The 27,694-nt window shown below is 40.4% G+C and overlaps 1 pseudogene; it reads right to left on the minus strand.

Moving 5' to 3' along the window:
• Positions 1 to 16,060: 16,060 nt before the first annotated feature.
• On the minus strand, positions 16,061 to 18,183 carry LOC111904672 (uncharacterized; annotated as a pseudogene).
• Positions 18,184 to 27,694: the final 9,511 nt, after the last annotated feature.

A 27,694-nucleotide genomic window follows, 5' to 3' on the forward strand; every position in this document is an offset into this window, starting at 1 on the left:
CACTACCCCTAGGTTGTGGCGCGTACCCACCATGAAGTCTCTGAAACACAACACAAAATAATTAGAGACTCGCTCAAGTATACTCACACTTGATCACTCCCCCTACTTGTTCCCTGGCATCCCAAGGATTCTTACTTGGACTGCTCACCGTCCCGATGCTTCTAGTAGTACGGGCCTAATACTACATTCCCCACCTCATTGGTAATCACCACAAGTCCTCCTCCTAGGATTCCAGATAGCAAGTACTCTATATCTCGCCAAACCCAGAGTACTCTCATAAGCTCATTCCCGCTACATACTCGTTCTCAACAAATTACAGGTAGCAGAAACTCCTAGGCTAAGGCATCACAAATCAGGCTACTCTAGTCCTAAAATATGAAGTACCTAGCCTACTCTCTGGCATGCATAATATATCTCATAATATCTCATAGATATCTAATATCACAGAAAGTAAGGGTATTTTGGGAAATCACCGTTTGGGCTCTGGCTGATTGTACACATTGCTCTTTCTCGTTTTTCTCTTAGAACTCTTGCTCGTTTTTAGAAAAATCGTTTCTCTTGGAGAAATTTTCTCAAATCCTTAGTTTGAGTCCAGACGTACCCGAAGGTGCGTCCGGATCTCTCAAACGAAGGCTCTAATACCAACTTGTATCGATGTAAATTTTCAAACCATTTTTTTTTCATTTTTAAATCACATAAAACTCATATATATATATATATATATATATATATATATATATATCTATATATATATATATATATATATATATATATATATCTATATATATATATATATATATATATATATATATATATATATATATATATCATAAAAATTATAAGTGTCTCAAGTCAACATAAATCCATGACAAAACTTAAATCCCAGAATCCTCAATAAAATCTCGAACATATGTGTACAATCATGCCGATGCCTTCCTACGATCCTCTGAGGTACCTGAAACACATAACACGGTAAGCACGAAGCTTAGTGAGTTCCACAAAATACCACATACAACAATTAGCCAATCGAGGCTATAACTCTATGTGACCCTCGGGTCAGTGTGTCTAGGTGGGACCCTCCAGTCCCACAACTCTGGTCGACCATATGAACCTAACTTTGTGCGCCCTCTGGTCCTAACTCTGTCTACCCTCTGGTCCTACTCTGTAAACACTGAATAATACATAGCAATAATCACATAGAAATAATGCAGTATATCAAAGTACACAAATAACATATAAGATACTCTATCACAGAACTCTGGTTACCACTCTAGGTATGTATAGTGAGAAGACTCACCTCGTAAGTTAGTAAGTAAAAGCCTCGTGCTCGGGAATCCTCGATCTAGCCTCCGCCTAATCACAAGGATAATTTCTCTAATTAATACCCTCCTTATACTCGACTACACCACTCATTGGTCTCTCTTACACTATTAACCCTAGGAATGGGTAAAAGACCATCTTACCCTTCCCTGACCACCATTACTCAATTAACCAACCCTAAAGTCAACAGAAATCAATTCCAGTCAACATCCCAAATTAACCAGACTCGCCGAGTGCACTTGCGCGACTCGTCGAGTCCCATCATTCTCAGGAACCTCATGAAGATTCAACTTGTCGAGTTAAACCTTAACTCGTCAGGCCGTCGCATGGTAAAGCTTCATCGGGACAAACCCTAATCTACTCGCCGACTCGGCTCATCAACTCGGCGAGTCCATTCAGACTCAACTTGTATTCCGTGACAACCCAAAAATCCTTGTCTTGTAAAGTCCAACTATTCAACTCAGCTGAGTGTCAGCCTTCGTTTTGCTATCATTTAACGAAAATGTGGGTCTATATGAGTGTTCTAGGCTTAGTATAACCTAGATATGAGTCATAAGAAGGGTTAGAAAGTGTGTAGCATCACAAAATCGGGCCAAACACACCAAAGAAGGTGTGTGCGGCCGCACACCCGCGTGTGCGGCCAGCCAGCCGCACACACAGCCACACACACCCTCCGGCCTCACACTCGACCCTATATATTGAACACTTAGCCAAACTTACACCCCCTTTCTCCCACTCCTTCAAAGCTGGAACTTTCTCTCTCTAGAATCTGCATCCAAGAACACTCTAATGGCCTCAAAAACATGAAGTACTCCTCCATTCAGCTTGTTATATTGGTAAGGCACCTGAATCTAAGCCTAAAAATCATAGTGTTCTTCGTGTTCTTCACCCTTTGAAGGTGTACGGCAGCACACACATCATGTGTGACCTCACACACCTCTTTGTTCCTAAAATAGACCTAAACACTCCTTTAAACATAGCAACGACCCAAAACACCTTCTTAGGATCATCCCTAAGCCTTGGAAAATCAATTTGGGCACGTTTTGGTGGGAGTGTACGGCCGCACACTCTGGCCGCACACTCACAAAGGTTGAGTTGGGTGGCCTTACACTCAAATCTAACGCCCTACACTCATTTAGGGACTTCAATGGGTGTTTGTAACACTCATTTCTAAGTGTTCTCATGTCCCTAAAGTGTGTCCATGTGTCTATTAGTGGTTATATACCCTAAATATATTCATATATGTGTTATTACATGTTAAACCAGGATCCGTTTGTGCTCATGACTTCATTCAACACCCGACAATCCTATATCAATCTTTCTTTTGAGTTACCCATGTCCGGTGAGTTCATACCCCTGAATTAAGCTTTTAAATGATTTTAAATGCTTTTATGGGGGGATACAAGTTGAACTATAGAGTTATTATATCAATCACATGTGATTAATAACTGAATAGCAAAATAGATTTTTGCATGTTAAACTGCTTTATCCAGCTAAAGGTTTTCAAATCTCGTTAAAGTGTGAATATCCCTTTTTAGATTATTAAAGATTTTCCAAAGGTTTCCAAATCTTGTTTTTTATAAATTGACATCAAGTCATAAATTCTTATTTATAAGTTTTCCAAAGGATTTTACCAAACTTTCTTTTGTGCTTTTACATTGTCAAATGCATGCCTGTATATGTATAGTTATATAAGTAATGTTTAAAGGACTTAGGAAGACTAATTTGCTTTAATTTCTTTTCCTTGTTTGGATGTGGCTTTAGAGTGACGGTTATCTGTCCGAAGGTCGATTAAATATTAGTTATATATCATGTATACATATATAGTCATAAAAGTTCCATCAAGCAATTCATCACCTTTGGGTAGCAAAGGCATCTAGATAACCTCTCAAGTAAACTATAATAGGAATAGTTTAGAAGCCAACCATGACATTCATGAAGAAGAACTTAGTTATATCTATATTCTAAAACATGTACTTTTTAGTAAAAGGAAAGGTTTATAGAGATCAAAACACGAGATACATCCTCATGACGCGGATCCACCGTTGTCAAGTTGGTAACCAGAGTCTCCTGGAAGGAGAGCAGGCATTGTGCGTATAGATCTATATAGGACAGACACTCCCACATCCTGACTGCTAGCTACAGTCCCAGCCGACCAAGCCAAGGGGTGACAAATGTCACATTCATTCCGATGCCAGCAGGTCGTCAAGTATTCGATTGTCTATCAGTATGGTTACGAGTATCTTTACGTTTACCTTATAATTCATGGCTTTAAGATAATAAGTATTATCACGGTATTTTCTATATATGAAACCATCATAACCTATTTTCCTAGTTATTTACTAGGTCACATTATAAACCTTTAAACCAACCCACATAGGATTAAAGGCTAATTTAGACTCTCCGAGGCGTGTTGTTCATGCAATACCATCCTGGAGTCTGTATTTTATTCTTTAGACCCTCCGAGGCGTGTTGTTCATTCAACACCACCCTAGGGTCTGTATTTAATGCTGTTAGACTTTGCTTGGTGTGTTGTTCATTCAATACCACCTGGAGTCTGTATTTATTTATCCATTTTAGACTTTGCGAGGCGTCCCGCCTAGAGTCTATGTTTTGCTTACCTTTAGACTTTGCTAGGTGTGTTGTTCATTCAATACTACCCGAAGTCTATGTTTCATTTACTTTTAGCCAGCAATGTTACCGCTGAGGTAAAAATATTATTTTTCCCTATTACTTGTGATTATGATGTTCTCACACATTCTTTAAAGTATAAATCATATGTTGATAATGATAGTACCTTTATGGGGAAAATGTTTATTAAACATTAAACAGATAGGTCTTGGTAGAAGACTGCTTTTAATAGAGATAATCCTTGGTTTAAACATAAAACAATTGGGTCTTGGTAGAAGACTACTTTTATTAGAAAATATAGGTTTTCTGGAAAGGATTCTAATACTCTATAAACTCAAGTCACCATCTTTTATGAGATTATTTTGAAGAAAAAAACTTGTACTTATATCAATGCCATTAAATACTTATGAACTCACCAGCATTTAAAAAATGCTGATACTCGTTTTCAAAACAACTTGTATTCTCAGGTCATCGGTAGACAGGTACACTTCGGGAGCTTTTGCGAAGACAGCCTTGTACCAAGCTGCATTATATGTTATTCTATGTATTTTACTCTTGATGTTGTTGCTAAATGTAACCTATGTAAAATTTTTACTATTAATGCAACGGTTGTTGTACTTTGATTACTATACTGCATATGTTGTGATACTTGACATGACGTCCTCCAACCCAGAACGTTTCCGCCATTCCGGTTTTGGGGTGTGACAGATTGGTATCAGAGCATTGTTTATAGTGAGCTCAGTATATCTAATCATAAAAGATATACAACCTATAAATACATTGGGATAAAATACTCTAACCAAAAATTATACTTTAAAATATAACCATATGTTACCAAAGTATAAGAACATCCAGAATCTAAATACCCGAACAAAGTATCACAGGAAGAACAAGAATAAAAGTCTTTGGATGTTGACCATTACCGTCAAACCTGGGCAGTTATGTAATTGTAAGCTGGAATAAATGTAACCTGATCAACTACATTTATTCGAGATGCGACTAACGTGTGCTTGGGAGTGATGGTGATGTTGCAACAAATCTGAAACTTACCGAATAGGAATGCTAGAGCGAAACATAAAGTTTAAAATACTATGGGAGTATTTTAGGATACTAAAAGACTCACAATAAACCCATAATCATGCTCAGAAGTTAAGAATCAAACAAGTAATTAAAATACCATAGGGGTATTTTAGGAACCATAAATAACCTTGTGTGAAAAACTAAAAGATCCTTATTGATATAACTACGATTACAAAGTGTATACTCCCAAGGTTATATATAGTAAGGATCCCATAGGCTAAGAATGTGTGGTTTCGCTCTACTTCCTTTTCCTTGTTTGGATGTGGATATAGAGTAGTATCACATATTCGAAGGCCTATCAGATCTAAGTTATATATGATTTGTATGCACTATGGAATTGTAGCAGGAATCAATATGGATCACCCAGTGAAATGTTTAATAATCTCTTAGGACTCTTTATACATTTCCATTCTCGCGCGAAACCCTTTAGAAAACCTTATCCACTTTAGTGATCGGAAGGAGAGTCGATTCAGACCCAGAAGAGGTTCATTGAGAAGGTTTCCAATTTGGAAATAAATGAACAAGGTCGAGACTATTGAAGCCCCATGTACCTATACCTTTTAGGGACATCAGTGGAGAATTCGCCTGAATTTCCGAGACTCCAGTCATCCATCATGAAGTGATGACACTCAGAGTCAGAATAGGAATCAGAGGTAAGGCGGAGCGGAAATTAAATATGTCTACAAGAGAAGAGAACCCTAGGTAAGTACCCGAAGAAAACCAACGCCGGTTCCAGTCAAGGATAAGAGGTGGACAGAGGGAACCAATACATGGAATCCGAGAAGTGTTTTTTCCTCCTTAGCTCCATGCTAATAAATCCATAAAATAATACAATTTAGTGAGTTAGTGATTACACTACTCACACTATGTGTTAGACAAATCGTCTTTCCCGCCGCGATTAAATATGAATAGATCGGATCTCAAAACCTCGATTTAGAGTGTTTAGCCATAAGTTTTCATGAGCCTTTTCTTTCGTGGCCTTCGTTCCGAACTTCTCACAAATCTTTTCAAAGCCGGAGAGTGAACCTTTCCGATGTAAAGATAACTCGGTGGGAACGACACCCATTTTTTGGCTTTCCAATACACTTACTCCTGTCTTGTTAACCCAGACTGCATCATAGGGATGTAGGTCGACACTCGGATAACCATAAAGGCGCGGGACAATTTATGCGTGTCATAGTAAAGAGAGATACGTCTAGGGTTAACCATCGTCTCTCATCAACCTGTATTCCTTTTCGTGTAAGAAAAACCATGCCTTCGAAGAAGCGTAACCAACCCGTTAGTAGGACACCGGTCCTTCAATTCGATGAAGCTACGTTTCGAGCTGCAGTTTCAGAAGCCGTAGCGGCTGTCATGGCTCATCTGAATGCTAACAACGCCGATGTTAGCAGGAGACCTATCAGGAATCCTGATCATAGCAATGGGCAGCAGCAACCAGCGCCGGTGGGTAAGACCACAAAAGAACCCGAACCAAATTCACTGAAGAGAAAGTTCAAGAACGAGGAGGGAAGTACCTCGACTCAAAGGCCTTCCGAAGGGCAACAAGCTGAATTGGTCAATACCTCCGTCAACACTTCCGCCTTGACTCCAAGAAGACCATACCTAGGAAACCTTCCCCATTTCAGCAAGTGTAGCTACCATCATCACGGTATCTGTCGGGAACTCTCATGCGTTAGGTATGATATGAAAGGGCATACTGCTTGCTTCTGTAGAACCCCGGTTGAGTTCATTACATCAACCACCAAAGTGGGGACCTGTCCAGTATGCCACCTATGTGGTGAGATTGGGCACCTCAAGAGGGATTGCCCAACTGAAAGAAATAAAAAAGACGCATGAGGAGTCTAACTATCATGCCTAGGGGAAGCGTCAATGAACCCGGTAGAATTTTGGTACGTCTCTCAATCCTAAATAGCTAACCGAGAACTTTAATAAATCAATTCTAAATGTAATTACTCTTTCATTAAGGCGAAAGTTGCAGCACTATTGTGACACTCAAAAACCCATCAGGTAAAGCTATGATGGCGAAGTATATACGTTATGGTCATTTATAATTAAGATTGATAGACCTCGAGTGAGTGATGCTGCCTTATCTCCTGTTTCTCGTTTGGTTGTGGATTTAGGGCGAAGTCGCTCAGTCAACAATCCTTGTAACCTTAATTATACATAACTAGTGTATACTAGGTGATTATAGAAAGGCCTCGTGAGAAATCCATTCATGAAAAGTACATTATTCTGAAACATTAGGACCTTCTAGAGTTCCGTGTCAATTTTATCGATCCAAGTATCTGCGAAAGTGATACCATGGACAAAACCCGAGACACTAAGAACTTGTGTGCCTCTTTCAGCACATGGTCCTATCGATCTTCATTCCATATCATGTTGATGATTGTTAAATTCGACACCTCCGTCAATCATGGTACGACTTAGTGCGACCATGTGAAAATTCCTAGTGCTGTGTAAAGAGAACTTTCACCATAGCCTATTCATAAAATAAAGGTTCTTCCGAACCAAATAAGAAAACCTAAGGTGAACCATCAGTCGACTCTTTTATCCAAGCCATCCGAAGTACCCAGGAGAAGGGTACCACACGATGTTAACCAATCCCTCCTTAGACAGATAAAACCCGAAGCGAAAGGCACCGAAATATCCCAGAAGACGATAACCGTCCGAAACCAACTCAGTAGATTCCCCAGAAAGACCCTTAGCACCTCACAATCAGGTTCGTGAATCAAGAGAGAGAACTCATGGGATTAACTTACTACTAACTAAGTATATGCATAAGAGTGGTATATAATATTGATCAACAAGATTTAAGATGTGTGCTTCCTCCCTACTCCCTGTTCCTCGTTGGGTTGTGAGTCTGGGGTGGGGCCACACAACTGAACATCCTGTCGATCTCAATTATATACAACTTGCATACACCGAGTATTAGTGATTAAGATGAGTATGAGTTCTACCACGAAACTTATAATAAGACCCTTCATCCTATCCCATCGAAAAGGAGCCGGAGTCAAGAAAACCATTATGGGTTGAGCTACTGAAAGGACCACAAAATCCGAAATTTGTTGTCATCCCGGTTAAGCCAACATAGTAGCAAACACCCTCAGTTAGAAAAAGTAACTCAAGTTCTAAGAGTCAAACATTGACTACGACCATCCATTCACGCTTAATCCTACAAATTAAGCATCTCGGTAGTGATTCCCAGAAACCTGAAAGTTGTGGCAGGTTAAACTCTAAGAGAAATGGATGAGGAGAAAATCAGAGGTTCCGAGTGACGGAAACCTGTACTCTCTAGATTTAATCTAGATTGAGGAAACTCTGAAAGATCGGAAGAGTAGTTGCAAAAGATACTCGCACTACTCAGGCGCTTCATCCATCCCGATACAGATGAGTAGTGCCTAGAACTCGCCACCTCCACACGCGAGAAGATCACCGTCACCCTATAGACGATCGACCGCATGCATCGAAGTGAATACTAGAATGCCAAGAACCACATGAGCACCTCCGCAACCAAGAATACTTGAATAAAGTAAAAGGATATGTTGCGTTAAGCCTTATAACTCAGATCATAAGGAGATAGTAGACTCGACACCAGTCTAGGTGTTAGTCAATGGGTTATACAAGAAACGTACGCGTCCTACAAACTGGAGGGAGCCAACTCATTGAGGATAGGGCATGTCTTAGAGATGTGTGGGACTAATAGGTGTTCCAAAGAATACTGTCTCAAATGAAATGGTAGAACCACCTCCTGAAATAGTCCAACACTTCAAAAAATATCTAAGGGCCAAGTTAGCCCTGATCAGAGACTGCCATCCATGAAACAGCGAAGTGAGTAAGAGCATGATTCTTTTCATTTAGGAATCTTGATGTGAAAGCATCTATTTGACTAAGATAAAAATTAGAGTTATATAAGCATCATCTAGTAAAACCCTCTATCATCCTGACGTTGAGATAATTCATTAGAAACACCTCATGAGTCGAAAGTGCAGGTCCTTTCTGCACTGAGTTGAGGTAGATGCCACACAACCAATAGATGCTAGCATATAGTCAGCACCTTCAATGATCTAGAAAACCTCTGAAAGCCAACCAATAGGGAATACGAATCCGAATACAACCTAAAACTCCTAGGACCCAATCAGAAGGACTACACCTCAAGTAAGAGAAAACTTTTGGAACTTCAGAATGGTGATCACGCCAAGTGATGATCTCACCAAGGAAGTCCATTGTGTTTTGGGTACGGAACGATTTATTTTCCAAGGAACTGAGGACCATAAGATATTCATGATAAGAACTGGCCCAACATCCGTCAGACCCCAACTGCTTTAGGGATTCCATAAGTTCCACCCTAACCTGTCCGCGTCTCAGCGGATGAACCAGTAGTACCCGACAAAAAAAACCTCTCATGTTCTCGACTAGATCCATAAATACAAGAGCCACGCTCGTTAAGGGGAAACATGCGAAATCTGTCTCGGTGAAGGAAACTGATGAAACCTTATCCCGTGTAACCTAGAGGCCAGAGGAAAAAGCCATACCTCGTAGTGAATGTTTGTTAGGACTCAGTATAGATCTGAATCCCCAACGGAATGGGCAGATCAGATAGATCATGAAGTATCCACATCCTTCGCACCCATCCCTGAGTATTCGTTAAGATTATAAATTTCAGGACGAAATTCCCTCTAACGGGGGGATAATGTCACAACCCGAAAATCCTTGTCTTGTAAAGTCTAACTATTCAACTCAGCCGAGTGTCAGCCTTCGTTTTGCTATCTTTTAATGAAAATGTGGGTCTATATGAGTGTTCTAGGCTTAGTATAATCTAGATATGAGTCTTAAGAAGGGTTAGAAAGTGTGTAGCATCACAAAATCGGGCCAAACACACCAAAGAAGGTGTGTGCGGCCAGCCAGCCGCACACCCAACCATACACACCCTCCGGCCTCACACTCGACCCTATATATTGAACACTTAGCCAACCTTACACCCCTTTTCTCCCACTCCTTCAAAGCTGGAATTTTCTCTCTCTAGAATCTACATCCAAGAACACTCTAATGGCCTCAAAAACGTGAAGTACTCCTCCATTCAGCTTGTTATATTGGTAAGGCACCTGAATCTAAGCCTAAAAATCATAGTGTTCATTGTGTTCTTCACCCTTTGAAGGTTTACGACCACACACACCTCATGTTTGACCGCACACACCTCTTTGGCCCTGAAAAGGACCTAAACACTCCTTTAAACATAGCAACGACCCAAAACACCTTCTTAGGATCATCCCCAAGCCTTGGAAAATCGATTTGGGTATGTTTGGATGGGAGTGTATGGCCGCACACTCTGGCCGCACACTCACAAAGGTTGAGTTGGGTGGCCTTACACTCAAATCTAACGCCCTACACTCATTTAGGGACTTCAATGGGTGTTTGTAACACTCATTTCTAAGTGTTCTCATGTCCCTAAAGTGTGTCCATGTGTGTATTAGTGGTTATATACCCTAAATATATTCATATATGTGTTATTACATGTTAAACCAGGATCCGTTTGTGCTCACGACTTCATTTGACACCCGACGATCCTATATCAATCTTTCTTTCGAGTTACCCACGTCAGGTGAGTTCATACCCCTGAATTAAGCTTTTAAATGATTTTAAATGCTTTTGTGGGTGGGGGGGGGGGGTTCCAAGTTGAACTGTAGAGTTATTATATCAATCACATGTGATTAATAACTGTATACCAAAATAGATTTTTGCATGTTAAACTGCTTTATCCAGCTAAAGGTTTTCAAATATTGTTTTCAAATCTCGTTTAAGTATGGATATCCCTTTTTAGATTATTAAAGATTTTCCAAAGGTTTCCAAATCTTGTTTTTTATAAATTGATATCAAGTCATGAATTCTTATTTATTAGTTTTCCAAAGGTTTTTACCAAACTTTTTTTCTTTTACATTGTCAAATGCATGCCTGTATATGTATAATTATATAAGTAATGTTTAAAGGACTTAGGAAGGCTAATTTGATTTAATTCCTTTTCCTTGTTTGGATGTGGCTTTAGAGTAACGGTTATCCATCCGAAGGTCGATTAAATATTAGTTATATATCATGTATACATATATAGTCATAAAAGTTCCATCAAGCAATTCATCACCTTTGGGTAGCAAAGGCATCTAGATAACGTCTCAAGTAAACTATAATAGGTATAGTTTAGAAACCAACCATGACATTCATGAAGAAGAACTTAGTTATATCTATATTCTAAAACATGTACTTTTTAGTAAAAGGAAAGGTTTATAAAAATCAAAACACGAGATACATCCTCATGACGCGGATTCCACCGTTGTCAATTTGGAAACCAGAGTCTCCTGGAGGGAGAGCGGGCATTGTGTGTATAGATCTATACGGGACAGACACTCCCACATCCTGACTGCTAGCTACATTCCTGGCCGACCAAGCCAAGGGGTGACAAATGTCACATTCATTCCGACGCCAGCATGTCGTCAAGTATTCGGTTGTCTATCAGTACGGTTACGAGTATCTTTATGTTTACCTTATAATTCACGGATTTAAGGTAATAAGTAATATCACGGTATTTTCTATATATGAAGCCATCATAACCTATTTTCCTAGTTATCTACTAGGTCATAAACCTTTAAACCAACCCACATAGGATTAAAGGCTAATTTAGACTCTCCGAGGCGTGTTGTTCATCCAATACCATCTTGGAGTCTGTATTTTATTTTTTAGACCCTCCGAGGCGTGTTGTTCATTCAACACCACCCTAGGGTCTGTATTTGATCCTTTTAGACTTTGCTAGGCGTGTTGTTCATTCAATACTACCTGGAGTCTGTATTTATTTACCCATTTTAGACTTTGCGAGGCGTCCCTGAAACATCCCAAAAACACAGCCTGAAAATTTCGTTTAATTTAATAATAAAAACCATAGTCGATAAACCTCATATAAAAATCATAAGCAATGTATCTCAAAATATCATAACAACTGTCAAGTATATCAGAGTATAAATATCCCAGGCTGAACAACTGGTGTGTGCACTAAAATCTTCCCGAGCTCCTCTTTTGAAAACTGAGTACCTGAAACCAAAACTGAAAACCGTAAGCATGAAGCTTAGTGAGCTCCCCCAAACTACCACATACCATACAATAACATACAAAGCATCTACTGGGCCTTGCCCACTGCATTGGACCGAAGTCCGGACACTAACCAGGGCCTTGCCCTCTGCATCAGACTGAAGTCCAGAAACTGCATCGGACCAGAGTCTGGAACTAACCAGGGCCTTGCCCTCTGCATCGGACCGAAGTCTGGAACTAACTGCGTCGGACCAGAGTCTGGAACTAACCAGGGCCTTGCCCTCTGCATCGGCCCGAAGTCCGGAACTAACTGCATCGGACCGAAGTCCGGAACTAGTTGTGACCTTGTCCCCTGCATCGGACCGAAGTCCGGAATTGACTGAACATAACATAGCATAAACATATCAACTAGCACGAACACATATACTGCATACTGCATCAGAACAGAGTCCAGAACACATAACACAAAACATGCTTGAATCACAAAGACATCAAGCACCCTAACTACTGCATCGGACCGAGGTCCAGAACTAACTGAACATAGCATAACAGATTCACAGCATATAACATAAACACATATACTGCATACTGCATCAGACCGTAGTCCGGAACACATAACTCACACCATGACTGTATCACAAAGACACCAAGCATACTGAACTACTGCATCGGACTGAAGTCCGAAACTACTGCTAACTAAACGGGTCGGCATTATGGCCGTAGACCCGTTCCTACTGGAAGGAAACTCACCTGAACTACTAAGCTCTACTGATAACCCTCTGGCTGCTAACCGACAACCCTCTGAGCTGCTGCTCCTCTAGCTCTCCGAGCTACCAATATCAATATGACACTTAGCCTGACAATCCTCCAAAAGTCAACTAAGTCAACTCTGGTCAAAGTCAAAATCCTGGTCAACCCTACTCGTCGAGTCTGCCCACTGACTCGCCGAGTTCATATGCTCAGAATCCATTCATTCGCGACTCGACTCACTGAGTAAGCCCCTGACTCGCCGAGTCTACCGATTTCCGAATCCTGACCTGACCAACTCACTGAGTCCCTACTCAACTCACTGATCCAAGTCTTAACTCGAAGGGTTTGGGGTTTCGTGACTTGACTCGCCGAGTCCAAGAACAAACTCGCCGAGTCCAAGGAAATCTTCAATAGACTTGCCGAGTTGTTCATCCAACTCGTCGAGTTCATCTCCATCTTCATAATACTCTCTGAGTCCACTCGAAGGACTCGCCGAGTCTATTCAGTCCTTCATATATTCAGAGGCTTTTGAGTCATGCACGGACTCCAAACTGTAGATCCACTCTTCTAAAGCCTATTCCTTACGTGAAGTGGCAAACTTTACGTGTAGCTAAGGAGATCTAGGCTCAAAACACTACAAACTAGGGTTTGAGACAAAGGGGCTTAACAATCAACCCATAGACTTATGCTTTATGATTCTCTAGGCCAAGATACACTTAGATCTAACGTAGCAACTTCAGATCTGGGCTTCTAACTCGAAAGGGATCATAAACTTGTCCTAAATGCCCCAAATCTCATGATAAAGGTTGATCTATATGCAAAAGAGGGAAGGTAGCGACTCATTACCTCCAAATGTTCTGGAAGACCCCACAAACTCTAGATCTACTGCCAATCCTTGAATCCCCAATGGGTGCCTTCTTCCTTCTTCCTTCAAATCACCCAAAATGGCAAGAAAGCTTGAACGAACAACAATAGAGGCTTAGGGTTTCTGGTTCTGGACTATAGGCACTACTAGAAAAACAGCCTTTTACGACGCTCATTGCGCATCGTAAAAGGCTCAGACGACGCGCAAATGCACGTCAAGGAAGGCCCTGTCATAAAGAGAGATGACACGCAATTACGACGCGCGTTTACGACATGCAATGTGTATCAAGGAAGGCCCTGTCATAAAGGAAGACGACACGCATTCGTGTGTCGTAACCTTACGACACGCGTGTTAATGACACGCAATGCGTATCAAGAAAGCCCCTGTCAAGAAAAGCCATGTCATAAATGAAGGCGACACACATTTTTGCATATCATAATTTTAAACTTTTTTAAAAAAAAATTATTTATAGATTTACTGATTTTCAAATTAAATTTGCATTTCATGTCTCATAATACAAAAAATACAATAAATTGCACTAAAGTTAATGTCCTACAAAAAATCATTCCAATAGTAGACAAATGTAATACATCGAATAATCATTCCAATAGTAGACAAATGTAACATTTCAACATTTTTTATATAATTAACTAAATTATTAGCCAAATTTCCTAAACTACTAACATACTTTTCTATGAAGAGCATTAACACTATTCTTTTCCATCAAAAAATTCAAAACCTGCATAATTAAATTAATGTTTAATCAGCTATAGGTCAATAACGTAGGTTTAAGCAAAAGATTTTCATAATAGTAAGATTTTACTTACCACTGTTGTTAATGACATTGACAGAAGCATCCCAACAAACACCCTCTCAGAAGGATTACTACCACATAACTGTTGATAGTTGATACTTTATTACTAAATGAAACCAAAAACAAAGTTAAAAAGTAAACAAAATTAGAAGGTTTTAGTCAAACTTACAGAGGCTGTAATTCCAAATATTACTAAATGACATTAATTGAACCACCTGCAGATTTACCATTTTGTCTCAATGAGATTCACTATTGAACACATTCTACAGTTTGTAAACTATAAAATATATATATATATATATATATATATATATATATATATATATATATATATATATATATATATTATGCTTCACTATTTCCAAAACCAGAAGCTGAATCCACCAACAACTCCTACATGTTCATAGTCTTTAACATAATGTATAAGTAAAAAGAACATGTAATAGATATTAACAACAATGATCATAATCTTACCTGAAGCTCAGGTTCAGCAGCAGGCCTGTAACTCAAGATATCTTCTATATCAGATAGTTTCTCCATTTGGTCTAACTCTAAAACAATTTCATCATCCAGAGGCTAATCATCCACTTTTCTAATTTATCTTTCCACTTACAAAAATATTGGTTTTCCCATTATACCCTTTTGTTCATTAAAAAAAATATATGAAGAAGCAATTCCAAATCAAAAAAAGTATTGGTTTTCCCATTATACCCTTTTCTAATTTATCTGGTTGTTGAGTTCAGAGGTTGGTGTTTGTGGGAAAGCAGCACCCTCTAAACCCACCAAAAAGTGATGTTAGGGTAAAACCGTATTTTTCTGAAAAAATTTAGGGTTTTTATGCGAATATCCACCAAAACAAACATTTTTTTTTTCTGTTGTGATGGAATGAGCCATGATTCCATCATAAGGAACACTATATTAGAAAGCTAAAACCAACTTGAGCAAGGGTTAGGGAGCTGTTGGCTGCCTAATATAACAAATTGCCCTGCAAAAGCATATTACAAAGATTTGAATCATTAACAACTACTAACTCACATTATCTTATTAATGGATACTCAAGGGTAAACTAGTCAATAGCAGCAACAAAAAAAACACTATACATATTCCTTGCATGTAGTTTAGATTTTGATGATATAAACTGCAAGTATGTTAGTTGCAATATATTAGAACTTAGATTCGCCTTGGGAAGATTAAATCCAACAAAAAATATAGGAATTGTGAGGCACTCCAAGTAGAACCTGTTATAATACAACAAAAAGCCAAAGATGTTAGAATACATGTATTTAATGTATTTAATATTCTCACGTGTCATGGACATGTAAGCTGTCCAATGTCAGGAATGACGGGTAAGAAAAACGTACATTTTTATAAAAAAATGAATAAAAGTCCAAGCGGTTGATTTTGTTTTCGTTTAATTGTAAAAAATACAAGATCTACAAGAAAAAAAATGATGTTTATCCAGAAAAAACTCAATATATAAGGTCTTTTATGACCTTTTTTCAAAGTAAAATAAAAATGTGTTGTTTCTTTCATTTTTCCCTTTTGTTATAATCCCCTCCCCTATACAAATATATTAAAAAACAATATTAATTATAGAACAAGATTTAATAATTAAAAAAAAAACTAACCTAACATCAGCATATGCAAGAATCCAACCACGATCAAGAAGACTTTTTGACTCATTACACCATTTTTTATGAAGCAACTCACCACAAGCACGATGTCCATGAAGCAATCCAGGATTTTCACCTTCTTTTTTCCTTTTATGTGAATAAACAATAGTCAAACCAACTTTGACTCCATCACTAGAAACCACTTGATGATTTTCACAACCATAACACTCAGAAAGATCATTCCATGACTTTGACTCCCCATACTATTTGATTTATTATCTATTGTGGGTCCCATAGAAGCTGTACCATATAAAACACATGTTCTTTATTGAAGCAGGTTTTGTTGTTTAATGATTTCAAATCTCCCATTTGATAAATTATAATAAACAACTGCATCAGACATCTGAAAAGAAAACAAATTCAGATGGTAAACAAAAAGAGCTTGTTCTTCATAAAATTTTAACAAAAACATACCACAGGTGATGAAATTGTAAATCGCATGATTGGTGAATAAAAGTCATAATTTGGTCCATGTGAGATTTGGGAAACAGATTCTGGAAGAGGAATAAAATGTAATCCCAACTCTTTAAGATGGAACACATCCTGTTAGACAAAAGGGCAAAAATGTCTCAAATTTTTATACCCAATAAACAAAAATAACAATATATGAAATCTGAATCATCATAACACTAATAAAACTATAAAAAAAACTTATTTCTTGGAAGAGGCAATGCAACTAAACAAAGCCTGAATCTTTCACCTTGTTTAACAATAAGCACCAAATGTGTCACAAAAGTCAACATCCTCAATCACCAAATCATTGTCATCAATAAATACATTCTGTAACATTTAAAAAAAGGTAAAAAGAAAGTCTTTTTTTTTTCATTAAGAAAAAACAACATATCTCAAAAGAAAGTCTAATCTCCCACTTTCTTGGACTTGAAGAGTGAAGAGGGCTACGAAGGATATAATGGTAATTTACTGATTGCCCTTCTTTGTTAGCATTGGTAAAAGGATAAAGATAGCCTTGCTGATGCTCGATATTGCAATGTGCACAAGCTTCACATTCCTACACAAGTGTTAAACCAGATAGAGGATCAGTTGCATTGATCAGAAAAACCTAAAGAATTTGAAGTTTGAATGATTCTTGAAAGAAAAATCAATGAAATAAAAACAATTAAAGCTAGTATATAATAATACCTTTGAATATGTGGTTGAAAACACATAAACAGTCACAAACTTAAAATCCTTGGTATGTTTGATGTTAACATGCACATTTTCTTCAGGTACTTCTAAGAGTATCACATCTTCATCCTTTGATCCAAGCATACTACAATATATCCTAAAATCATATACAAGAAATATAAAATGTTTAAATTGGATAAGAGATATAGAGTTTAGAAAAAGTTGTATATACTTATATAGGATACCTGTATGGCTTCTTTTTTTGATCAGTGACAACATATAGCAATGCTTGACCCCCTTTAGCCCATGCCACATTACAGACCCAATCAGCTTGTGGCTTGCTACAAAGAGAACCTGAATTCAAATCTCTCACACATAATTTGAAGAAATCGTTGTCTTTGTCATACATGGTGTATGCAATGAATCGACGATGAGGTGAGACTTCTGATACCTCTTGATATGCATAACCTAAATCAAGTCATGTTAAGAGATTAAATGAAGTGGAAGAGAATTAGAGATCGTTGAGAGATGTTGAAATGATACTGGAATTAGAATTACCCCAAAATATTTTTGCTTCTTGATTGTAATCGATGAGTTTTTGTTCAATCCTCTTCCCGGAGATGAAATCGAACCCACCTGTTGGACTTTTATGTGAAATGAACTCTTCGTTTAAGCTAGCTAATCTCCTACAGAGTACTGGATATTGTTTCCCTTCCTCCACTCTCCTGTAATACTACCTAAATTCCACCTCCAAATTGCCAAAGAAGAGCATGTGATTTGAATTCGCATCCTAAAGATATCAACAAATTAGCTAATCAATTGCAAATGGAAATTGAAGGTACCAGGGCCCCCATCGAGGGAGAAGTAGAAGGGCATAGATAGAAGGAGACAGCGAGGGAGGGCGACACACGACAACGAAGAGGAGAGAATGAGGACAGTAAGGAGTCACATAACCTTCAATCGAAGGTGTTTTGAGTGAGAGGAGCCGCTGGATCTCTTTGATAAATTTATTGAGATGTGGTTCAAAGCCCTAGTTCTTTTTGTCAAATGGCACTGATGAAAACATACGGAGACTCGGCGACATCGTGGATAGAGAAGAGTAGTGTCTGACGGCGCTAATGAAGACATATGAGACAAACACTCTTACAGAATCCATGGCTGCTTAGAGCTGATGGGGTACGATGCTGGTGATGGCGGCTTAGGGCTTGCAAAGAGTAGGGAGAGAGAGAGAGAGAGTGCAGATCAAGGTACTGGAAGACGGGCTTAGGCGGGTGTTTAATTTTTTGGGGTTCGATGTTGGTGATGGGGTTCGATACTGGTGATGGCGGCTTAGGGCCTCACAACAGAATTAGGTTTCTCTGTTAGAGGATTGTTGAAGGAGAAGAAGCATTAGGCAGGTGTTTAATTTTTTGGGATTTCATTTCCCACCATCGCCGATTGAAAAAAAAAGCGAGAACGCGCCTTCCTAAAAAACAATATAAAATGACATCTTTACACGATACGCCTTTTACAGTAGGTGCCCTCCGTGTTTTTTTTGGACATTAATTTTAGGGCGCGCAAAAAATGTGTGTCTTCTATTCTTCACATTTTGCAAAGCTGACATTATTTTTTAGGGCACGGACAAATGCGTGTCCACTGTCAGCGCGTGTCGTTGTATGCGCGTCATTAAAGGGATTTTTTCTAGTAGTGAGGGGCCGCAATTGAGACCTAGGGAAGAGAATAAGATGCTTAAATAGGGTACCAAGTGCCAAAATTAGAGTTTCCCAACCTAGACCAGACTCGCCGAGTCCACTTGCCGATTCCCCAAGTCGGTCACTTACTTTACACCCGGATCCCGCTCCGACTCGCCGAGTTCCTCCCTAGACTCGCTGAGTCAACCCTCTTTAACTTAGGGTTTTTCCTTTCCTTTCTTGACCTTTCAGATTTCGGGTGTTACAACTCTCCCCCACTTAAACTAAACTTTGTCCTCGAAGTTCTCTATGGTCAACTGACCTGCAATCTGCCTCAACATCCTCCCTGGTGACTTTAACCCTTTTGTCCATCACTCCAGCCACCCACAGTGCTGGTCACTACTATTGGTACGTATTGAATTCTTCATAATTTCCTTAACGTTACTTCCTCCGACTGAAAATTCTGTTGCCCTTCATTCGCTTACCGGATGCACTGAGACTACCCTGGTCCAACTAATCAGCCGATATCTGGGTTACCAGACTCCCACCAGTCACTACACTCCATCGCAATCTCCTAGTCGCTTTCAGCGACTTCTGAATCGATGCTGCTGGAACCAGCCTGCTTATCTCTCATCTGACTATTCAACTTCCAAAAACTTGAGTCTCCCTTCCTGAAAGAAAGGCTACCTGCCTAATTATCCTTGCAGATCACTTATACTTGGCAGAAGACTCAACTGATCCTGCTGAAAGGGACTTGTCATTTCCAAAGCAACCAACTATACCATCCTCACTTGAATTCCAACACAAATACTAATACTGTCCATAACTCTGAAACTATCCAAACACTGAACTGCTTGCAACACTGAACTGCCTGATACACTGAACTGCATGAAACACTCAACATGCCTGAAACTCTGAATACGCCTGAAACACTAAACTCCCTATATGTCTGCTTCCCAAAATATCTCAAGACCTTCCTGGTCTCCAATCATTCGTCGGTTATCTGCAACACCGAGTTCCAACTCAACTGTGGAGTCAAAGGACTCCTCACTTAGTCGCTCCGATGACTCCTGAACGAAATCTTTCTCTGGAACTAGTTTCCACTAGTTATCCTGTCACTGTGGCTCTAACAACCTCCCGATCCACCGATCTGGTCTAAACGTCACATCCTGACATCATCAATTCCACGACTAAAACATGATGGCTCCCCGACTAACGGTATCCTTTAACATACACGAACCCAAACGGTCCACCGCTACCCTGATCTCATAACTACGGTGACGATCCGTATGACAGATCGCCGGCTTAACCATAACTGAACCATTTGGGCAATCCGAAATCTAACCCGGGATTCCCATATCTTCACTGCTGCACTCGAACTGGTGGGTACTACTGTCCCCCCCCCCCCCCCCCCCCGCGTGCAAACAACGCGCTCATGCTATCTACTAACCTGAAGAATGCTACGGCTACATCTGCAGACTTACAACACTATACTACTATCCGACTACTAGTGAATGCTACGGCTACCCCCGCAGACTTACAACCCTACTACTATTAGACTGCTAGTGAATGCTACGGCTACCCCCAAAGACTTACAACACTATACTACTATCTGACTGCTACGGCTACCCCCGCAGACTTACAACACTACTACTATTATCTGACTTCTAGTGAATGCTACGGCTACCGCCGCAGACTTACAACACTACTACTACTATCTGACTGCTAGTGAATGCTACGGCTACCCCCGCAGACTTACAACACTATACTACTATCTGACTACTAGTGAATGCTACGGCTACCCCTGCAAACTTACAACACTACTACTACTATCTGACTACTAGTGATTGCTATGGCTACCCCCGCAAACTTACAACACTATTACTAGTATCTGACTACTAGTGAATGCTACGGCTACCCCCTCAGACTTACAACAATACTACTATCTGACTGCTTTACTAACTACTATCCGAGGACATCCTGACTATCCCTAGTCCTGCTAGTGATTCCTCATCCTAATTTCTCAAAACCAGCCCTCAGTCATCGAATACTGCATCATCCTTGACATCTTACACCCTTGATATACTTAGCGCTTCGTCGAGGAATTCTTCGGCTTGGTTCCCAAACCAACCGTCTACTAATCCGGATACATGAAACTATTGTTGGGAAGTTTCCAAACTCCCAACTCCTGGACTCCTCAATCCATCCATCGTTGAGCTACTATCTTTTCTTCTTAGAGGCCGCGTACTCATTCTGGGTCTGCGTGCTCTTAACCTAGTATACTCGGAGGTTTCTCCTCCACTTGGATTCAGTTAACTTCTTACTGCTCATTGGTCGAAAGGATTCCCCAACCTTCCTTCCATTAAAAGGGCGATTTGCTGTCCGCCAACGTTTACCTCTGTCGGCGCTCCAACTAACTTTTACCAGATCCGAACCATTCTTGCTATCTAACTGAGCACCCTTCAATCCTTAACTGTATTTGCTTTAAGGAATACATCCCGAGAACCTGCGTTTAGGGTGCACATCCCCAATCCACTTTGCTACTGCCCGCTGGCTACCTCACTAGAAGCTCTAAATTGTCACCACTAAGGATTTAACCGATCAATCCCGAATGACAGCTTTCGAAAGTAGTGAGGCATTACTGATTCTTACATATACATGCTACAGTCACCGCATCTGAAGTAACCTGATCTAGATGGGACAACCTCTAATATGCCACTCAATTCCAAGGTATGCAGATGGCATAAAACTCCGTCACAAGCAGGTAATATAATACCCCAACACATACGCTTATTGATATCAATGTAGCAACATAACAATAATATCATGAATAATAATTGACAGGAAGGTAAAAGATACGTACCCCCAACATCCAGTGTTGTACTAATCCTTGTTGAAATCATCCGGAATACTCTGCTCCGAGCCGTGGACGCCCTTGCCTGGCCCCCGACAACTGCTGGTGGTACTTGAAGCCACAGGGGAAAGAGCTATCACTTGTTTTGCTGCATACAAACTCGGACAGTGGGCCTTCTTGTGGCCCCTCTGACTGCAATGGAAACATATCAGGTCAAGTTCCTGGGCGATGGTAATAGTACAATCTCTGCTAAAATGGCCAATTCGGCCGCACTTGAAACATCCAGCATCGCCACCACTTCTATGCCTACACGCACCCTTGTGCGCCCTACCACACTTCCCGCATTGACTGCGGCTCTGATTGTCCCTCGATCTCAAATCCGACCACTTGGGCCTCTTGCTCGAACCTATGGCTACCTGAGTCTCATCTGTTTTCCTCTTCCCTTCCGACTCCCTGCCCGTCTCTCACTCATGCGTTACCTCATCGACACCATCCGTCGACTGAACAACAGCTGTCTGATCCTGGAGCTTCGTGGTCAACCTATCAGTGATCCTCACGACCATGTCGGGCAGATCCTCATGAATGGCTCGCGAAACCTCCTCAACTATCCAATCATGCAGAGGTCTCTCTTGGAGACAGGATGCCCCACTCACTCCTATTACCTGATGGCAAAAACTAGAAATGGGATCTCCCTCCCTGATGGATCCCTTAACTCCATAAGAATCGGGATCTAGACGAGCCCCAATTTGTCCTGAAACTATCCCGGCCTTAAAGGCCTCAAGATGACTGTCCATAAGCTCCACAATGGCCTCTCTAACCGAGCCGAAAATCACAGGAGTCTGATCAATGATGTTGCGCATGATCTCTGTGGAAATGAAATCCCTCATCTGATCATCAAGCTGCCCGGCTCCCGAGCCCGAGTCAGATCCATCCCCGGTACCTGAACTGCTAACTGGTAACTCGCGCAATGTCACCATGCTGAAAATATAACACTTCCTGATCAATTTACATACCGCTGCTGAGGGATCTCTCACACACTCTAAAAGTTCCCTGGTCTTGTCTCGGCCCCTCTTGATTCGAGTACGGATCCTCTGCTTTCAGTAGTACGGGCCCATACTACCTTCCGCATCTATCCGTACTTTCCTCAAGAGTTACCTTAACTCCACCAAGTCACTCTCCTGCTACTAATCTCTGCTACTACCTTCCTAGGCTTGCCCTAGGGAACTTCTGACTCCACCAAAACCAGTCCTCAACTGCTGAAGGCCTCGTTGTAATGCCAATTAGCCACCACCTGAATACCATCACATGTAATGAGGCTCAGATAGTCCTTCGAGTAAAATACTCGTCCCTACAATGGTTAGACTCAAACGAGAGTTACGCAGTAGGGCCAAATCCATCACTCTGAGATTATTCAACCCTGATCACATGTGATGTGACGTATTCACCTAATGGCTAACTCCCATCACTCAGAGTCCCACAAAGCACAAAGCAAGCAGCATTCAGATAAAGGGAACATACTCATGCATAACTATTCTCATAACAAGAAGCTGTACTAGCATACAATGCTAAGCTCATACTATCAGACATAACCTACACAGGCTATCCTACTACTGTCTACTCAATACTAACATGAAATTCTTATCAAGCTAAAACACATAAAGCAGGTACATAAGGCATCCTCCTAGATCCTTAGTCCTATACTAGCATGCTGTTCTACTGAAACTGAAACTGGAACTGGAACTAAAACTGAAACTGAAATTGATGATCATAAACTTGTATGGGTAATTTAGGAGTACTTACTTGAGCTCGGTTGATTGCATGCACCACACCCTTTTCTCTTTTCAAAATTCTTTTCGCTTTTTCTAAAACTCTTTCCTTTATACTTTTTCTAAAATTGTTTTCTTTTCTCAAAATTTCTTTTGTAACCATGGTTTGTCCTTGAAAACTTTATACCACTTCCTTAGTTTGAGTTCAGACACACCCGAAAGTGTGTCCGAATCCCTCAAACCAAGGCTCTGATACCAACTTGAAACATCCCAAAAACACAGTCTGAAAATTTCATTTAATTTAATAATAAAAACCATAGTCGATAAACCTCATATAAAAATCATAAGCAATGTATCTCAAAATATCATAACAACTGTCAAGTATATTAGAGTATAAATATCCCAGGCTGAACAACTGGTGTGGGCACTGCAATCTTCCCGAGCTCCTCTTTTTGAAAACTGAGTACCTGAAACCAAAACTGAAAACCGTAAGCACGAAGCTTAGTGAGCTCCCCCAAACTACCACATACCATACAATAACATACAAAACATCTATTGGGCCTTGCCCACTGCATCAGACCGAAGTTCGGAAACTAACCAGGGCCTTGCCCTCTGCATCGGACCGAAGTTCGGAAATTGCATCGGACCAGAGTTTGGAACTAACCAGGGCATTGCCCTCTACATCGGACTGAAGTCCGGAACTAACTGCATCGGACCAGAGTCCGGAACTAACCAGGGCCTTGCCCTCTGCATTGGACCGAAGTTTGGAACTAACTGCATCGGACCAAAGTCTGGAATTGACTGCATCGGACCAAAGTCTGGAACTGGTTGGGACCTTGTCCCCTGCATCGGACCGAAGTCCGGAACTGACTGAACATAACATAGCATAAACATATCAACTAGCACGAACACATATACTACATACTGCATAAGAACAGAGTCCGGAACACATAACACAAAACATGCTTGAATCACAAAGACATCAAGCACCCTAACTACTGCATCGGACCGAGGTCCAGAACTAACTGAACATAGCATAACAGATTCACAGCATATAACATAAACACATATACTGCATACTGCATCAGACCGTAGTCCGGAACACATAACTCACACCATGACTGTATCACAAAGACACCAAGCATACTGAACTACTGCATCAGACTGAAGTCCACAACTACTGCTAACTAAACGGGCCGGCATTGTGGCCGTAGACCCGTTCCTACTGGAAGGAAACTCACCTGAACCGCTGAGCTCTGCTGATAACCCTCTGGTTGTTAACCGACAACCCTTTGAGTTGCTGCTCCTCTAGCTCTCCGAGCTACCAATATCAATATGACACTTAGTCTGACAGTCCTCCAAAAGTCAACTAAGTCAACTCTGGTCAAAGTCAAAATCCTAGTCAACCCTACTCGTCGAGTCTGTCCACTGACTCACCGAGTTCATATGCTCAGAATCCATTCATTCGCGACTCGACTCGCCGAGTCAGCCCCTGACTCGCCGAGTCTACCGATTTCCGAATCCTGACCTGACCAACTCACTGAGTTCCTACTCAACTCACTGATCCAAGTCTTAACTTGAAGGGTTTGGGGTTTCGCGACATGACTCGCCGAGTCCAAGAACAAACTTGCCTTGTCCAAGGAAATCTTCAATAGACTCGCCGATTTGTTCATCCAACTCATCGAGTTCATCTCCAGCTTCATACTACTCGCCGAGTCCACTCGAAGGACTCGCCGAGTCTATTCAGTCCTTCATATATTCAGAGGCTTTTGAGTCATGCACGGACTCCAAACTGTAGATCCACTCTTCTAAAGCCTATTCCATACGTAAAGTGGCAAACTTTATGTGTAGCTAAGGAGATCTAGGCTCAAAACACTACAAACTAGGGTTTGAAACAAAGGGGCTTAATAATCAACCCATAGACTGATGCTTTATGATTCGCTAGGCCAAGATACACTTAGATCTGAAGTAGCAACTTCAGATATGGGCTTCTAACTCGAAATGGATCATAAACTTGTCCTAAATGCCCCAAATCTCATGATAAAGGTTGATCTATATGCAAAAGAGGGAAGGTAGCGACTCATTACCTCCAAATGTCCTGGAAGACCCCACAAACTCTGGATCTACTGCCAATCCTTGAATCCCCAATGGGCGCCTTCTTCCTTCTTCCTTCAAATCACCCAAAATGGCAAGAAAGCATGAATGAGCAACAATGGAGGCTTAGGGTTTCTGGTTATGGACTATAGGGGCTGCAATTGAGCCCTAGGGAAGAGAATAAGATGCTTAAATAGGGTACCAAGTGCCGAAATTAGGGTTTCCCAACCCATACCAGACTCGCCGAGTCCACTTGCAAACTCGCCGAGTCGGTCACTTACTTTACACCCGGATCCCGCTCCGACTCGCCGAGTTCCTCCCTAGACTCTTCGAGTCAACCCTCTTTAACTTAGGGTTTTTCCTTTCCTTTCTTGACCTTTCAGATTTCGGGTGTTACAGTACCGCCTGGAGTCTATGTTTTGTTTACCTTTAGACTTTGCTAGGTGTGTTGTTCATTCAAGACTACCCGAAGTCTATGTTTCATTTACTTTTAGCCAACAACGTCACTGCTGAGGTAAAAGTATTATTTTCCCCTTTTACTTGTGATTATGATCTTCTCACACATTCTTTAAAGTATAAATCATATTTTGATAATGATAGTACCTTTATGGGGAAAATGTTTATTAAACATAAAACAGATGGGTCTTGGTAGAAGACTACTTTTAATGGAGATAATCCTTGGTTTAAACATAAAACAATTGGGTCTTGGTAGAAGACTACTTTTATTAGAAAATATAGGATTTTCTGGAAATGATTCTAATACTCTGTAAACTCAAGTCACCATCTTTTATGAGATTATTTTGAAGAAAAAAACTTGTACTTATATCAATGCCATTAAATACTTATGAACTCACCAGCATTTAAAAAATGCTGATACTCGCTTTCAAAACAACTTGTATTCTCAGGTCATCGGTAGACAGGTACACTTCAGGAGCTTTTGCGAAGACAACCTTGTACCGAGCTGCATTATATGTTATTCTCTGTATTTTACTCTTGATGTTGTTGCTAAATGTAACCTTTGTAAAATTTTTACTATTAATGCAATGGTTGTTGTACTTTGATCACTATAGTACATATGTTGTGATACTTGACATAACGTCTTCCACCCCAGAATGTTTCCACCATTCCGGTTTTGGGGTGTGACATATTCAGACGACATTAAGGCATGAGTCCTTCCCAAACTCCAGATCCATACTCTCAGGGCTCATTTGTCACGTAAAGTCATGGACTTTACGTCCATGCATGGCATTTTGGGCATGAAAAGCCAAGAACATGGTCTAAATGGGTAAATCACTCATAAATTCCATCAAGGCTGAATAAAGCAGGAACCTTTAGATGTTAGGGACCTCCTAAGGTCCAGATATGGAGTTCAAGCCTCCTCATGAACCCCAAATCTTCAAAGTCCTAAAAATATAAAGAAAAGAAGCCCTAATCTACAAAATGAGAGATCTACTCAAATAAAAGAGAAAGGTTCGAACTTGATACCTCTAACAGGAGCCCTTGGACGAATAAGCAGTACATCTATCAGCCTCTTCACAATCCTTGCTTGTAATCTTCCTTTCCTCTACCAAAATGCACTCACAAATCTCATGAAAGGCTCAAAACTGCTCTCACAAGCTCAAGGGGGCAATTAGGGTTTCTTTCCAGTGAGGTGTGGCCGCAAATGATGCTATACGTGCCTTTAAATTGGTCTCAAACCCAGGCGTCTAGGGTTTTCGCTCCCAGCGCCTACTTGGCGAGTCTACTCCCGGACTCGTCGAGTAGATCATTTGTCAAACCCCCAAACCAGAATGGCGGAAACATTCGGGGGTGGATGACTTCACATAGTATTACAACAATTGAATATTGTAAAGAAGGTAACACAACCATCATATATATAATAAAAAAACGTATATTGTTGCGTTATACATATTTGCAAAAGAATATTACAATATGATGATATAAATGTTTAATAATAAACGTCCTTAGCATTCCTTCTTCA

This window comes from Lactuca sativa, chromosome 1 (genome assembly GCF_002870075.4).
Source record: "Lactuca sativa cultivar Salinas chromosome 1, Lsat_Salinas_v11, whole genome shotgun sequence".
NCBI lineage: Eukaryota > Viridiplantae > Streptophyta > Magnoliopsida > Asterales > Asteraceae > Lactuca > Lactuca sativa.